The sequence below is a fragment of the Mobula birostris genome, chromosome 4, assembly GCF_030028105.1.
Source record: "Mobula birostris isolate sMobBir1 chromosome 4, sMobBir1.hap1, whole genome shotgun sequence".
NCBI lineage: Eukaryota > Metazoa > Chordata > Chondrichthyes > Myliobatiformes > Myliobatidae > Mobula > Mobula birostris.
This window is the reverse complement of record NC_092373.1, coordinates 175,631,442-175,646,982: the sequence shown is the minus strand read 5'-3', so window position 1 is coordinate 175,646,982 and position 15,541 is coordinate 175,631,442. Positions and strand designations below refer to the sequence as shown.

At 53.6% G+C, this 15,541-nt stretch overlaps 1 protein-coding gene across 4 annotated transcripts in view; it reads right to left on the bottom strand.

The window, feature by feature from the left end:
- LOC140196776 (uncharacterized) overlaps positions 1-15,541 on the bottom strand; it is an 86,405-nt gene that overhangs the window by 15,072 nt on the left and 55,792 nt on the right. The gene's annotated exons all lie outside the window — the stretch shown is intronic.

Below are 15,541 nucleotides of genomic sequence, written 5' to 3'. Positions count from 1 at the left end.
ACACATCGATCAGTTGAGGTGAGCAGAGTCAATTGTTAGAGGAGAAAGGTGTCCCGAGCTGTCAGAACCACTTCCTTCAGTCCCAGGGTCAACTTCTACAACCACCACAGAGAAAGCCCCAGAACCTGAGATTGTTTCACAGCCACAAGTCTCACCTGTCAAGCAGAGTGACCCCGCCTGTCAGGAAAGACTTTATCCCACAAGAGTAAGAAATCCTCCACAGCAATTAAATCTTCAGGCCTGAAAGGGGCAATTTAAAATTTACTGTGCTGAGCATGTCTATATAGTAGTTGTATTATACATATAACATCTACTATATAGACATCAACAGCATGGTAAATTTGTATGTGCATGCACTGTATATGTGTGTGCATGTATGTATATATAATTTTTTTTTTCTCACCCCTTATGGGTGGTGTGCATGTGTATTTTCCCTCAAACTAGGGTCCTCTACCAGAGGTCTGGGAGCTTGAGGGTTTGGTGCAGTATTCTAGCTGTTCCTAGTAGTGCGCTCTTCTGGACCGAGATCTCAGATGTTGTTCCTGGGAATTGTTGGAGCCACTCTCCCAGTCCAGGTGTCACTGCTCCAAGTGCTCCTATCACCACAGGGATTACTCTGGCTTTAACCTTCCACATCCTTTCTATCTGCTCTTTCAAGCCCTGGTATTTCTCCAGCATCTCATATTCTTTCTTCCTGATGTTACTGTCATTCGGGATTGCCACAGCTATTGTTTTCTTCTGTTCATTGTCCAGTATTACAATGTCTGGCTGGTTGGCCAGTACCTGCTTATCAGTCTGTATTTGGTTTGAATCCCACAGGATCTTAGCTCTGTCGTTCTCTGCTGCCTTCTCGGGTGTTTCCCATTTGGATTTGGGAGTGTCCAATCCGTACTCAGCACAGATGTTCCTGTACACAATTCCTGCAACTTGGTTATGCTGTTCAGTGTATGCTGTCCCTGTCTGCATCTTGCACCTTGCTACCATGTGCTGGATGGTTTCAGTAGATTCATTGCACAGTCTGTATCTTGGGTCTTGTCTGGTGTGATAGACCCGTCCTCCTATTGCTCTTGTGCTCAGCGTCTGTTCCTGTGCAGCCATGAGCAGTGCCCTCTGTGCTGTCCCTCAGCCCTGCCATTTCCAGCCATCGGTAGGACTTTCTGATGTCAGCCACCTCTGATATCTGGTGATGGTGCATCCCGTGCAGTGGCTTGTCCTGCCATGGCCTCTGCTCCTCTGGCTCTGCTTCACCCACTTCCACTTCCATGTCCCCTGCCTGCTGCCTGAGGTATTCTCCTAGCAGGTCGTCACTAGGGGCTACCTTCCTGACATACTCATGGATATATCACTTTTCTTCCAGGACCATGGCCTTGACACTTCCAAGTCCCTGTCCTTCTTTATTCCGACAAGTGTACAGTCACTCAGCGTTGGACTTTGGATGGAATCCTCCATGTATTGTTAGTAGTTTCCGGGTATCAATGTCAGCCGTTTCCAGTTCATTCCTTAGCCAGCACACTATTGCGGCTGGGTATCTGAGGATGGGTAGGGTGAATGTGTTGATGGCTCTGAGCTTGTCCTTCCCATTCAGCTGGCGTTTTAGGACCTGTCTCACTCTTTGGAGGAACTTGGATGTTGCAGTCTTCCTTGTGTCCTCATCGTGGCTTCCATGCACCCACAGGATCTCCAGGTATTTGTAGCTTCCTGTACCTCTGGTATGTGGTCTTTGGGTAACTTGGCTCCTTCAGTCTTGATGAGTTTGCCTCTTTTCACTACCATCTGACTGCACTTTTCCAGTCCAAATGACACCCCGAGGTCTCGGCTGTACACCCTTGTCAGGTGGATAAGTGAGCCAATGTCTCTTTCATTTCTGGCAGACAGCTTGATGTCATCCATTACAGGAGGTCACTGATGGTCACTCCACTTTTGAACCTGTACCCATATCCACTCTTTGAGATGATCTAGCGGAGGGGGTTCAAGTCTCTGCAGAACAGCAGTGGGGAGAGTGCATCACCCAGGTATATTCCACATCTGATGGTCACTTGTGCTATTGGCTTTGAGTTAACTTCTAGCATTGTCCTCCAATGGCCCATTGAGTTCCTGATGAAGGTTCTTAGCATCTTGCTGACCTTGTACAGAGACAGGCATTCCAGGATCCACGTGTGGGACGTTGAGTCGTGTGTTTTCTGGTTGTCGATCTAGTCTGTGCTGAGGTTGGTTTGCCTGGTCTTGGAGTTTCACATGACTGCTTTGTCTATCAGTAGTTGGTGCCTGGAGCCTTTGGATCCATTACCCATCCCCCTCTGAGCAGGTCAGGAATTCACACACGTTCCTTCAGCTTAGTGGCTCTCCAGTATATATATTACTGGAGAACAAGCTATTATATATTTGAGCTGAGATGCATTCTATATTGAATTGGAGTTTATAACTAAGCAGGGAGTAGTGTACAGTATTAATACTTCTGTAATATTGTAAATATATTGTTTAATTAAGCATTCTTTTTGTTTACATTGTTCATTATGGGTTATATGTAAAAATGCATGAACAGCATATGTCATTATGCCATCATATCATATGTGAGTGCCTCACTAAAGTAAAATGGAGTATACAACAGGAATTCTGCAGATGCTGGAAATTCAAGCAACACACATAAAAGTTGGTGGTGAAAGCAGCAGGCCAGGCAGCATCTCTAGGAAGAGGTGCAGTCGACGTTTCAGGCCAAGACCCTTCGTCAGGACTACTGGAGTATGCCTGTTTTCTTAGGATCCCATAATTTTCTTCCAATTAATTTATGGAGTTGCAAAGTGACGTGGTAATTTTAAAAAGAACTCGAGATGACTACTTACCTGCTGAAAGGCCACAAGACTTTCAGGTAAAAACAAAGCGCAGAACATTTTTTTTCTTTGGAGGGGGTGAGTTATTCGAGTTGAAAAAGGGAGGCAGAAAACAGAACAAAATCATGAGTTCATAAACAGTAAGTACCCAGGAAATAATGTGAGAAGTGGGGATTGGGGAGTGGTGGACGTGGGGAGTGGGGAGTGGTGGATGGGGGGAGTGGGGATTGGGGAGTGGTGGATGTGGGGATTGGGGAGTGGTGGACGTGGGGAGTGGGATTGGGGAGTGGTGGACGTGGGGAGTGGGGAGTGGTGGATGGGGGGAGTGGGGATTGGGGAGTGGTGGATGTGGGGATTGGGGAGTGGTGGACGTGGGGAGTGGGATTGGGGAGTGGTGGATGTGGGGATTGGGGAGTGGTGGACGTGGGGAGTGGGATTGGGGAGTGGTGGATGTGGGGAGTGGGATTGGGGAGTGGTGGATGTGGGGATTGGGGAGTGGTGGATGGGGGGAGTGGGATTGGGGAGTGGTGGACGTGGGGAGTGGGATTGGGGAGTGGTGGATGTGGGGAGTGGGATTGGGGAGTGGTGGATGTGGGGATTGGGGAGTGGTGGACGTGGGGAGTAGGATTGGGGAGTGGTGGACATGGGGAGTAGGATTGGGGAGTGGTGGATTGGGGAGTGGTGGACGTGGGGAGTGGGATTGGGGAGTGGTGGATGTGGGGAGTGGGATTGGGGAGTGGTGGATGTGGGGATTGGGGAGTGGTGGACGTGGGGAGTGGGATTGGGGAGTGGTGGATGTGGGGATTGGGGAGTGGTGGATGGGGGGAGTGGGGTTGTGGAGTGACAGACGTGGGGAGTGCGGGTTGTGGAGTGGTGGATGTGGGGAGTGGGGGTTGTGGAGTGGTGGATGTGGGGAGTGGTGGATGTGGAGTGGTGGGTGTGGGGAGTGGGGGTTGTGGAGTGGTGGATGTGGGGAGCAGGGGGTTGTGGAGTGGTGGATGTGGGGAGTGGGGGTTGTGGAGTGGTGGATGTGGGGAGTAGGGATTATCGAGTGGTGGATGTGGTGGGTGGGGATTGGGGAGTGGTGGATGTGGGGAGTGGTGGGTGTGGGGAGTGGGGGTTGTGAAGTGGTGGGTGTGGGGAGTGGGGATTGGAGAGTGGTGGATGTGGGGAGTGGGGATTAGGGAGTGGTGGGTGTGGGGAGTGGTGGATGTGGGGAGTGGGGGTTGTGGAGTGGTGGGTGTGGGGAGTGGGGGTTGTGGAGTGGTGGGTGTGGGGAGCAGGGGTTGTGGAGTGGTGGGTGTGGGGAGTGGGGGTTGTGAAGTGGTGGGTATGGGGAGTGGTGGGTATGGGGAGTGGGGATTGGAGAGTGGTGGATGTGGGGAGTGGTGGATGTGGGGAGTGGGGGTTGTGGAGTGGTGGGTGTGGGGAGTGGGGGTTATGGAGTGGTGGATGTGGGGAGTGGGGATTGGGGAGTGGTGGATGGGGGGAGTGGGGTTGTGGAGTGACAGACGTGGGGAGTGCGGGTTGTGGAGTGGTGGATGTGGAGTGGTGGACATGGTGATTGGGGGTTGTGGAGTGGTGGACGTGGGGAGTAGGGATTATCGAGTGGTGGATGTGGTGAGTGGTGAGTGGGGATTGGGGAGTGGTGGACGTGGGGAGTGGGGATTGGGGAGTGGTGGATGTGGGGATTGGGGAGTGGTGGATGGGGGGAGTAGGATTGGGGAGTGGTGGATTGGGGAGTGGTGGACGTGGGGAGTGGGATTGGGGAGTGGTGGATGTGGGGATTGGGGAGTGGTGGATGGGGGGAGTGGGGTTGTGGAGTGACAGACGTGGGGAGTGCGGGTTGTGGAGTGGTGGATGTGGAGTGGTGGACATGGTAATTGGGGGTTGTGGAGTGGTGGACGTGGGGAGTAGGGATTATCGAGTGGTGGATGTGGTGAGTGGTGAGTGGGGATTGGGGAGTGGTGGACGTGGGGAGTGGGGATTGGGGAGTGGTGGATGTGGGGATTGGGGAGTGGTGGATGGGGGGAGTGGGGTTGGGGAGTGGTGGATGGGGGGAGTGGGGTTGTGGAGTGACAGACGTGGGGAGTGCGGGTTGTGGAGTGGTGGATGTGGGGAGTGGGGGTTATGGAGTGGTGGATGTGGGGAGTAGGGATTATCGAGTGGTGGATGTGGTGGGTGGGGATTGGGGAGTGGTGGATGTGGGGAGTGGTGGATGTGGGGAGTGGGGGTTGTGAAGTGGTGGGTGTGGGGAGTGGGGATTGGAGAGTGGTGGATGTGGGGAGTGGGGATTAGGGAGTGGTGGGTGTGGGGAGTGGTGGATGTGGGGAGTGGGGGTTGTGGAGTGGTGGATGTGGGGAGTGGGGGTTGTGGAGTGGTGGGTGTGGGGAGTGGGGGTTGTGGAGTGGTGGGTGTGGGGAGCAGGGGTTGTGGAGTGGTGGGTGTGGGGAGTGGGGGTTGTGAAGTGGTGGGTATGGGGAGTGGGGATTGGAGAGTGGTGGATGTGGGGAGTGGTGGATGTGGGGAGTGGGGGTTGTGGAGTGGTGGGTGTGGGGAGTGGGGGTTGTGGAGTGGTGGGTGTGGGGAGTGGGGATTGGAGAGTGGTGGATGTGGGGAGTGGGGATTAGGGAGTGGTGGGTGTGGGGAGTGGTGGATGTGGGGAGTGGGGGTTGTGGAGTGGTGGGTGTGGGGAGTGGGGGTTGTGGAGTGGTGGGTGTGGGGAGTGGGGGTTGTGGAGTGGTGGGTGTGTGGAGTGGTGGATGTGGGGAGTGGTGGATGTGGGGAGTGGGGGTTGTGGAGTGGTGGGTGTGGGGAGTGGGGGTTGTGGAGTGGTGGGTGTGGGGAGTGGGGGTTGTGGAGTGGTGGATGTGGGGAGTGGGGGTTGTGGAGTGGTGGATGTGGGGAGTGGGAGTTGGGGAGTGGTGGGTGTGGGGAGTGGGGGTTGTGGAGTGGTGGGTGTGGGGAGTGGGGGTTGTGGAGTGGTGGGTGTGGGGAGCAGGGGTTGTGGAGTGGTGGATGTGGGGAGTAGGGATTAGGGAGTGGTGGGTGTGGGGAGTGGGGGTTATGGAGTGGTGGATGTGGGGAGTAGGGATTATCGAGTGGTGGATGTGGTGGGTGGGGATTGGGGAGTGGTGGATGTGGGGAGTGGTGGATGTGGGGAGTGGGGGTTGTGAAGTGGTGGGTGTGGGGAGTGGGGATTGGAGAGTGGTGGATGTGGGGAGTGGGGATTAGGGAGTGGTGGGTGTGGGGAGTGGTGGATGTGGGGAGTGGGGGTTGTGGAGTGGTGGATGTGGGGAGTGGGGGTTGTGGAGTGGTGGGTGTGGGGAGTGGGGGTTGTGGAGTGGTGGGTGTGGGGAGTGGGGGTTGTGGAGTGGTGGGTGTGGGGAGCAGGGGTTGTGGAGTGGTGGGTGTGGGGAGTGGGGGTTGTGGAGTGGTGGGTGTGGGGAGCAGGGGTTGTGGAGTGGTGGGTGTGGGGAGTGGGGGTTGTGAAGTGGTGGGTATGGGGAGTGGGGATTGGAGAGTGGTGGATGTGGGGAGTGGTGGATGTGGGGAGTGGGGGTTATGGAGTGGTGGATGTGGGGAGTGGGGATTGGGGAGTGGTGGATGTGGGGATTGGGGAGTGGTGGATGGGGGGAGTAGGATTGGGGAGTGGTGGATTGGGGAGTGGTGGACGTGGGGAGTGGGATTGGGGAGTGGTGGATGTGGGGATTGGGGAGTGGTGGATGGGGGGAGTGGGGTTGTGGAGTGACAGACGTGGGGAGTGCGGGTTGTGGAGTGGTGGATGTGGAGTGGTGGACATGGTGATTGGGGGTTGTGGAGTGGTGGACGTGGGGAGTAGGGATTATCGAGTGGTGGATGTGGTGAGTGGTGAGTGGGGATTGGGGAGTGGTGGACGTGGGGAGTGGGGATTGGGGAGTGGTGGATGTGGGGATTGGGGAGTGGTGGATGGGGGGAGTAGGATTGGGGAGTGGTGGATTGGGGAGTGGTGGACGTGGGGAGTGGGATTGGGGAGTGGTGGATGTGGGGATTGGGGAGTGGTGGATGGGGGGAGTGGGGTTGTGGAGTGACAGACGTGGGGAGTGCGGGTTGTGGAGTGGTGGATGTGGGGAGTGGGGGTTATGGAGTGGTGGATGTGGGGAGTAGGGATTATCGAGTGGTGGATGTGGTGGGTGGGGATTGGGGAGTGGTGGATGTGGGGAGTGGTGGATGTGGGGAGTGGGGGTTGTGAAGTGGTGGGTGTGGGGAGTGGGGATTGGAGAGTGGTGGATGTGGGGAGTGGGGATTAGGGAGTGGTGGGTGTGGGGAGTGGTGGATGTGGGGAGTGGGGGTTGTGGAGTGGTGGATGTGGGGAGTGGGGGTTGTGGAGTGGTGGGTGTGGGGAGTGGGGGTTGTGGAGTGGTGGGTATGGGGAGTGGGGATTGGAGAGTGGTGGATGTGGGGAGTGGTGGATGTGGGGAGTGGGGGTTGTGGAGTGGTGGGTGTGGGGAGTGGGGGTTATGGAGTGGTGGATGTGGGGAGTGGGGATTGGGGAGTGGTGGATGGGGGGAGTGGGGTTGTGGAGTGACAGACGTGGGGAGTGCGGGTTGTGGAGTGGTGGATGTGGAGTGGTGGACATGGTGATTGGGGGTTGTGGAGTGGTGGACGTGGGGAGTAGGGATTATCGAGTGGTGGATGTGGTGAGTGGTGAGTGGGGATTGGGGAGTGGTGGACGTGGGGAGTGGGGATTGGGGAGTGGTGGATGTGGGGATTGGGGAGTGGTGGATGGGGGGAGTGGGGTTGTGGAGTGACAGACGTGGGGAGTGCGGGTTGTGGAGTGGTGGATGTGGGGAGTGGGGGTTATGGAGTGGTGGATGTGGGGAGTAGGGATTATCGAGTGGTGGATGTGGTGGGTGGGGATTGGGGAGTGGTGGATGTGGGGAGTGGTGGATGTGGGGAGTGGGGGTTGTGAAGTGGTGGGTGTGGGGAGTGGGGATTGGAGAGTGGTGGATGTGGGGAGTGGGGATTAGGGAGTGGTGGGTGTGGGGAGTGGTGGATGTGGGGAGTGGGGGTTGTGGAGTGGTGGGTGTGGGGAGTGGGGGTTGTGGAGTGGTGGGTGTGGGGAGCAGGGGTTGTGGAGTGGTGGGTGTGGGGAGTGGGGGTTGTGAAGTGGTGGGTATGGGGAGTGGGGATTGGAGAGTGGTGGATGTGGGGAGTGGTGGATGTGGGGAGTGGTGGATGTGGGGAGTGGGGGTTGTGGAGTGGTGGATGTGGGGAGTGGGGGTTGTGGAGTGGTGGGTGTGGGGAGCAGGGGTTGTGGAGTGGTGGGTGTGGGGAGTGGGGGTTGTGGAGTGGTGGGTGTGGGGAGTGGGGGTTATGGAGTGGTGGATGTGGGGAGTAGGGATTATCGAGTGGTGGATGTGGTGGGTGGGGATTGGAGAGTGGTGGATGTGGGGAGTGGGGATTGGAGAGTGGTGGGTGTGGGGAGTGGTGGGTGTGGGGAGTGGGGGTTGGAGAGTGGTGGATGTGGGGAGTGGTGGATGTGGGGAGTGGTGGGTGTGGGGAGTGGGGGTTGTGGAGTGGTGGGTGTGGGGAGTGGTGGATGTGGGGAGTGGGGGTTGTGAAGTGGTGGATGTGGGGAGTGGGGGTTGTGGAGTGGTGGATGTGGGGAGTGGGGGTTGTGGAGTGGTGGATGTGGGGAGTGGGGGTTGTGGAGTGGTGGGTGTGGGGAGTGGTGGATGTGGGGAGTGGTGGGTGTGGGGAGTGGGGGTTGTGGAGTGGTGGGTGTGGGGAGTGGTGGATGTGGGGAGTGGGGGTTGTGAAGTGGTGGATGTGGGGAGTGGGGGTTGTGGAGTGGTGGATGTGGGGAGTGGGGGTTGTGGAGTGGTGGGTGTGGGGAGCAGGGGTTGTGGAGTGGTGGGTGTGGGGAGTGGGGGTTGTGAAGTGGTGGGTATGGGGAGTGGGGATTGGAGAGTGGTGGATGTGGGGAGTGGTGGATGTGGGGAGTGGTGGATGTGGGGAGTGGGGGTTGTGGAGTGGTGGGTGTGGGGAGCAGGGGTTGTGGAGTGGTGGGTGTGGGGAGTGGGGGTTGTGGAGTGGTGGATGTGGGGAGCAGGGGTTGTGAAGTGGTGGATGTGGGGAGTGGGGGTTGTGGAGTGGTGGGTGTGTGGAGTGGTGGATGTGGGGAGTGGTGGGTGTGGGGAGTGGGGGTTGTGGAGTGGTGGATGTGGGGAGCAGGGGGTTGTGGAGTGGTGGATGTGGGGAGTGGGGGTTGTGGAGTGGGGGATGTGGGGAGTAGGGGATGTGGGGAGTGGGGATTATCGAGTGGTGGATGTGGTGGGTGGGGATTGGGGAGTGGTGGATGTGGGGAGTGGTGGATGTGGGGAGTGGGGGTTGTGGAGTGGTGGATGTGGGGAGTGGGGATTGGAGAGTGGTGGATGTGGGGAGTGGGGATTAGGGAGTGGTGGGTGTGTGGAGTGGTGGATGTGGGGAGTGGGAGTTGGGGAGTGGTGGGTGTGGGGAGTGGGGGTTGTGGAGTGGTGGGTGTGGGGAGTGGGAGTTGGGGAGTGGTGGATGTGGGGAGTGGTGGGAGTTGGGGAGTGGTGGATGTGGGGAGTGGTGGATGTGTGGAGTGGTGGGTGTGGGGAGTGGTGGGTGTGGGGAGTGGGGGTTGTGGAGTGGTGGGTGTGGGGAGTGGGGGTTGGAGAGTGGTGGATGTGGGGAGTGGTGGGAGTTGGGGAGTGGTGGATGTGGGGAGTGGTGGATGTGTGGAGTGGTGGGTGTGGGGAGTGGGGGTTGTGGAGTGGTGGGTGTGGGGAGTGGGAGTTGGGGAGTGGTGGACGTGGGGATTGGCAGATGTAGGGAGTGGGGATTGTGGAGTGGCGGACGTGGGGAGGGGGTTGTGTAGTGGTGGATGTGGGGAGTGACAGACATAGGGAGTGGTGGATATGGGGAGTAGGGGCTAGCAAATGGCAGATGTGGGGATTGGGGAGTGGCACATGTTGAGAGAGGAAGGGGGAACAGTTAGAGGGGAGGTGAGTGGGGGCTTTGGGGAGTGGAGGGTGTTTTGGGAGAGTAGAGTGTGTGGGGAGAGGGAGTGGTGGATGTGGCTAGGAGGTGGGAATGGGGATAAGGTGTTGGGGGGCACTGTGTGGGGGGAGTGGGGGTACTGAGAGGGAAAGAGGACTGGGGTGAGGGGAGTGAGAGGTGTGGCAAGGTGGGGAGTTGTGGGAGTGGGGAGATTGAGTCAGACTGGAGAGGCTGAGTGGCCTTTTGCCTGTGGGTGGGGATTTTGGTGGTCCCGGGTTCAGACCTTACTTTGGTCAATAAGAAATTCGCAGACATCCTTATTGGTCACTGGCCGTCATCAACTCAACCCATCGTATCTGTGGTTACCGTTGCCTGGGAACTCAGCCGCTGAGTGGCTGGTCCTTGCACCCTCCCTCAAGAGGGAGCAGTTGGAGTGCACTCAGCCTGTCCCAGCTCAGTGCACTCACGGAAACACAAACACACACACAGAGAAACACATGCATTCACACAGAATAACCACACACAGACGGGAGGGAGGGAGGGAGAGAGAGAGGGAGAGAGAGAGTGAGAGAGAGAGAGACAGAGACAGAGACAGAGACAGAGTCAGAGACAGAGACAGAGAGAGAGACAGAGACAGAGAGAGAGACAGAGACAGACGCACTGAAGCAGAAACATACCGCACACACAGACACACTCCAGCAGACATAGACATACACAAACCCACAGACGCAGTCACAAAGGATCACCCACAAACACACAAACCAGACAGTCTGACAGATGTACTCAGAGTACATATACAAACCCACAGACACAAAGAATCACCCATAAACACACACATAAACAGACAGACACACATACTGCACACAGACACACTCAAACCGACATCTACACACACACATGCATGCACCAACACACACCAGGCCCACAGAGGAAGTCCACCAATGGCAATGTTTAATTGTGGTCATGTGACAACTCCCAAAGCAGTAATCTCACTGACATGCAAATACTGCAACAGAAATAGAGCAGGTCCAAACACAGCGAACAAGCTAAACTCAGTGCACAGAACAAAAAAAAAACAGACCAAATTCAGCACACAGAGCGAACACAAACTCTCCCCTCTCCACCCTCTCTTAGCAAGCACCATCGCCTGGGGACATTCAGGCCCTCTCACTACCCCACTCTATTTTGGACATTCCTGTTTCCTTCATGTCTCCCCAACCCCACCTGTCACTTAAAGCAGGAACGCCTAGTTAGAGCACAAAAATACAGTAGAGGCAGAGTTAGGCCATTCAGCCCATCTGGTCTGCTCCACCATTTCATCACAGTTGATCCACTTTCCCTTTCAAACCCATTCTTCTGCTTTCTCCCCGTAACCCTTCATGCCCCGACTAATGAAGAACCTGTCAACCTCTACTTAAATACACCCAATAACTAGGCCTCCATACCCGACTGTGTTAATGAATTCCACAGATTCACCACCATCTAGCTCAAGAAATTCCTCCTCTTCTCTGTTCTAAATGGGGTCCCACTATTCTGAGGCTGTGCCCGCTGGTCCTCGACTCCCCCACTACAGGAAACATCCACTCCACCTCAGCCTTTCTACATTTGACCATTTGCTATGAGATCCCACCCTCATTCTTTTAAATTCCAATGAGTACAAGCTCCGAGCCATCAAATGCTCCACATACATTAACCCTTTCACTCCCAGAAGCATTTTCATGAACCTCCTCTGAACCTTCCCCAGTGTCAGCACATCCTTTCTTACGTAAGGGGCCCAAAACTGCTCACAATACTCCAAGTGAAGTCTGGCCAATGGCTTATAAAGCCCCAGCATTACATCCTTACTTTTATATTCTAGTTCTCTTGGCATGAACACTAACATTTTATTTGCCTTCTGACTCAACCTGCAAATTAACCTTCAGGGAATCCAGCATGAGGACTCCCAAGCCCCTTTGCACCTTGTATTTTTTAAATTTTCTACTCGCTTAGAGAATAGTCTACACTTTTATTGCTTCTACAAAGTTCATGACCATACACTTCCTGACAGTGCACTCCATCTGCCACTGATTTGCCCATTCCCCTAATCTCTCTATGTCCTTCTGCAGCCTCCTGCTTCCTCAATACTAACTGCCCTCCACCTACTTTCATATTGTTTGCAAACTTGACCACAAAGCCATCAATTCTGTCATCCAAATCACTGATACACTGATGAAGAGAAGCGGTCCCAACACAGACCCCTACAGAAAACCACCAGTCACAGGCAGCCAACCAGAAAAGGTTCCTTTTGTTCCCATTCTTTGCTTCCTGCCATTCAGCCAATCCTTACTGCATGCTAGCATCTTTCCTATAATACCATGGGCTCTTATCTTGTTAAGCAGCCTCATGTTCAGCATCTTGTCAAAAGCCTTTTGAAAATCCAAGTACACAACACCCACTGATTCTATTTTGTCTATCCTGTTTGTTATTTCATCGAAGAATTCCAACAGCTTCGTCAGGAAAGATTTTTCCCTTGAGGAAGCCCTGCTGACTGTGGCCTTTTTTATCATGCGCCTCCATGTACCCTGAGACCTCATCCTTAACAATAGACTCCAGCATCTTACAAACCACTGGGGTCAGGCTAACTGGTCTATAGTTTCCTCTCTTCTGCCTCTCCCTTCTTGAAGCATGAAGTGACAATTTTCCAGTCCTCTGGTACCATACTGGAATCTAGTGGTTTTTGAAAGATCATTACTAATGCCTCCACAATCTCTTCAGTTACCTCTTTCAGAACCCTGGGGTGTAGTCCATCTGGTCCAGGTGACTTATCTACCTTCAGACTTTTCAACTTCCAAGCACTTTCTCCCCAGTAATAGCAACTACACTCACTTTTGCACCCTGACACTCTCGAACTTCCAGCATACTTTTAGTGTCTTCCACAGTGAAGCTAGATGCAAAATACTTTTTCAGTTCATCTGCCATTTCCTTGTCCCCCATTACTACCTCACCAGCATCATTTTCCAGCTGTCCAGTATCTACTCTTGCCTCTCTTTTACTCTTTATATATCTGAAAAAACTTTTCGTATCCTCTTTGATATTATTGGCTAGCTTACCTTCATATTTCATCTTTTCCCTTCTTATGGCTGTTTAGTTGCTTTCTGCTGGTTTGAAAAGCTTCTGAAGCCTTTAACTTCCCACTATTTTTGCTCAATTATATGTTCTCTCTTTGGCTTTTATGTTGCTTTTGACTTCTCTTGTCAGCCACACTTGCGTCATGCTGCCTGTAGAACGCTTCTTGATAGATGTTTCTATCCTGCGCCTTCTGAATTGGTCCCAGAAATTCCAGCCATTGGTGTTCTGCCATCATTCCTGCTAGTGTCTCCTTTCAATCAATTTTAGCCAGCTCCGCTCTCATGCCTTTATAATTCACTTTACTCCACTGTGATACTGATACGTCTGACTTTAGCTTTTCCCTCTCAAGTTCCCAATCCAAAATAGCCTTTCCCCTTGTGGGCTCAACCATAAAAAAGCCATCACGTAGGCACTCTACAAATTCTCTCTCTTGTTATCCAGCACCAACCTGCATATTGAAATCCCCTATGACTATCATAATATTGCCCTTTTGACATGCCTATTCTATTTCCTGTTGCAATTTGTACCCACATCCTGGTTACTGTTCGGAGGCATGTATATAACTCCCATTAGAATCTTTTTACCCTTGTAGTTTCTTCACTCTACCATTAAGGATTCTACATCTTCTGATCCTATATCACCTCTTTATAATGATTTAATTTTTTTTTAAACAACAGAGCCACACCACCCCTGCCTACTTGGCTGTCCTTTCGATACAATGAGTATCTTTGGATGTTAAGCTCCCAATTATGATCTTCTTTCAGCCATGGCTCAGTGATGCCCACAACGTCATACGTGCCAAACTCTAACTGCACTACAAGATCACCTACCTTATTCCAATTAGTTTAAACCCTCCCCCAACAGCTCTAGCAAACCTGTCCTCAAAGATATTGGTCCCCCTTGGGTTCAGGTGTAACCCATCTCTTTTTGTACAGGTCATACCTTACCCAGAAGAGATCGCAATCATCTAGAAACCTGAAGTCCTTCCCCTGCATCAATCACTCAGTCATCTGTCAAATCATCCCATTCCTACCCTCACTGGTGCGTGGCCCAGGTAACAATCCAGAGATTACTACCCTTGAAGTCCTGCTTTTCAATTTCCTAACTAACTCCCAAAATTCTCTCTTCAGGGCCTCTTCCTTTTTCCTACCCCTGTTATTAGTGTCAATATGTATCAAGACTTCTGGCTGCTCACCCTTCCAAATGCCATGTACCCGATCCGAGGCGTCCCTGACCCTGGCATCTGGGAGGCAACACACCATCTGGGTGTCTCTTTCAAGTCCACAGAATCTCGTGTCTACTCCTCTAAATATGGAATCCCCTATCACTACTGCACTTCTTTTCCACCCCCTTCCCTTCAGTGTCACAGGGCCAGACTCAGTGCCCTAGACCCAGTCGCTGTGGCTCCCCCGGGTAGATCGTCCCCTTCAGTGGTATCCAAAGCAGTATGCTTATTATTGAGGGGAATAGCCACAGGGTTACCCTCCACTGGCTGGCCATTCCCTTTCCCTCTCCTGACAGTCACCCAGCTACATGCAATTAGAGATGACTACCTCCCTGTAGCTCCTTTTGACCACCTCCTCATTCTCCTGTGTGAGCTGAAGGTCATTGAGCTGCAGCTCCAGTTCCTTAACACGTCCTCTGAAGAGCTGCAGCTCGGTGCACCTGGAGATGTGGTTATCTGGGAGGCTGGAGGCCTCCCTGAGTTCTGACATCTCACACAAAGAATACAACCCCAGCCCCTGAAGCCATTCTCACTGCTCTAACAGCCAAAGAATGAAGAAAATATTTATCAGACACTTACCTCGCCCAAGCATGTTGAGCCACAGCCTCCCCACTCTAACACTAGTTCACTTCAACAATAGCTGCTCAAATAATGGCTGCTCAGCTTGTCCCTACCTTATCTTTATTTGCCCTTGCTAATGAATTGTGATATGATTGGACCTCTGGGAAAATCTAAAAGCCCACAAGCACTACTTTTTAAATCGCTCACTGCTACGTGTGTGGAGCCTCCTCTGTCGATTCAGCTGGAGCACTGGAAAAAATTGTTCTGATAGAAGATCACCGTACTCACCCCTACTGTCTGTCTCTCCCTCTGCAGCCACTACCTCAGCTGAGAGTTCCCACATTTTCCACCCCATTTTGGATTTCCAGCAGCTACAGTATTCTGCTCTCTATCGTCCCTCTTGAAGCAACCGTGGAAGTGTATCAGTGTCCCAGACACCGAGTGACCATCAGAACGTCCCCAGTGGTCCTTCCATCCACTTGGTCAACATTCCAAGCAGAGGGGCATGCCCCCTCTCACCGAACTAGCCACGTCTCTACTGGTTCAGTCCTGTCTTTGTGTAGGGTGCTGTTGGACAATGGAGTTTTCACTCATCCACGCAGAGTGGTTTCTCCTAAATGCTGATATTTTCCTCAATCAACAGAAACTTATGTTCCACTCTCTCTAGCACAGCTCGCTCACGTGCTCTGTGACATTCACAGTCGGACACAGGGGTAACGTAGAGGAAGGGCTGGTGATTATGTGGGGAGAATCACAGCGCTGGTGTAGCAAGCACATGCACAGTAAGCTCCCAGAAAGTAAGTACTGGTGA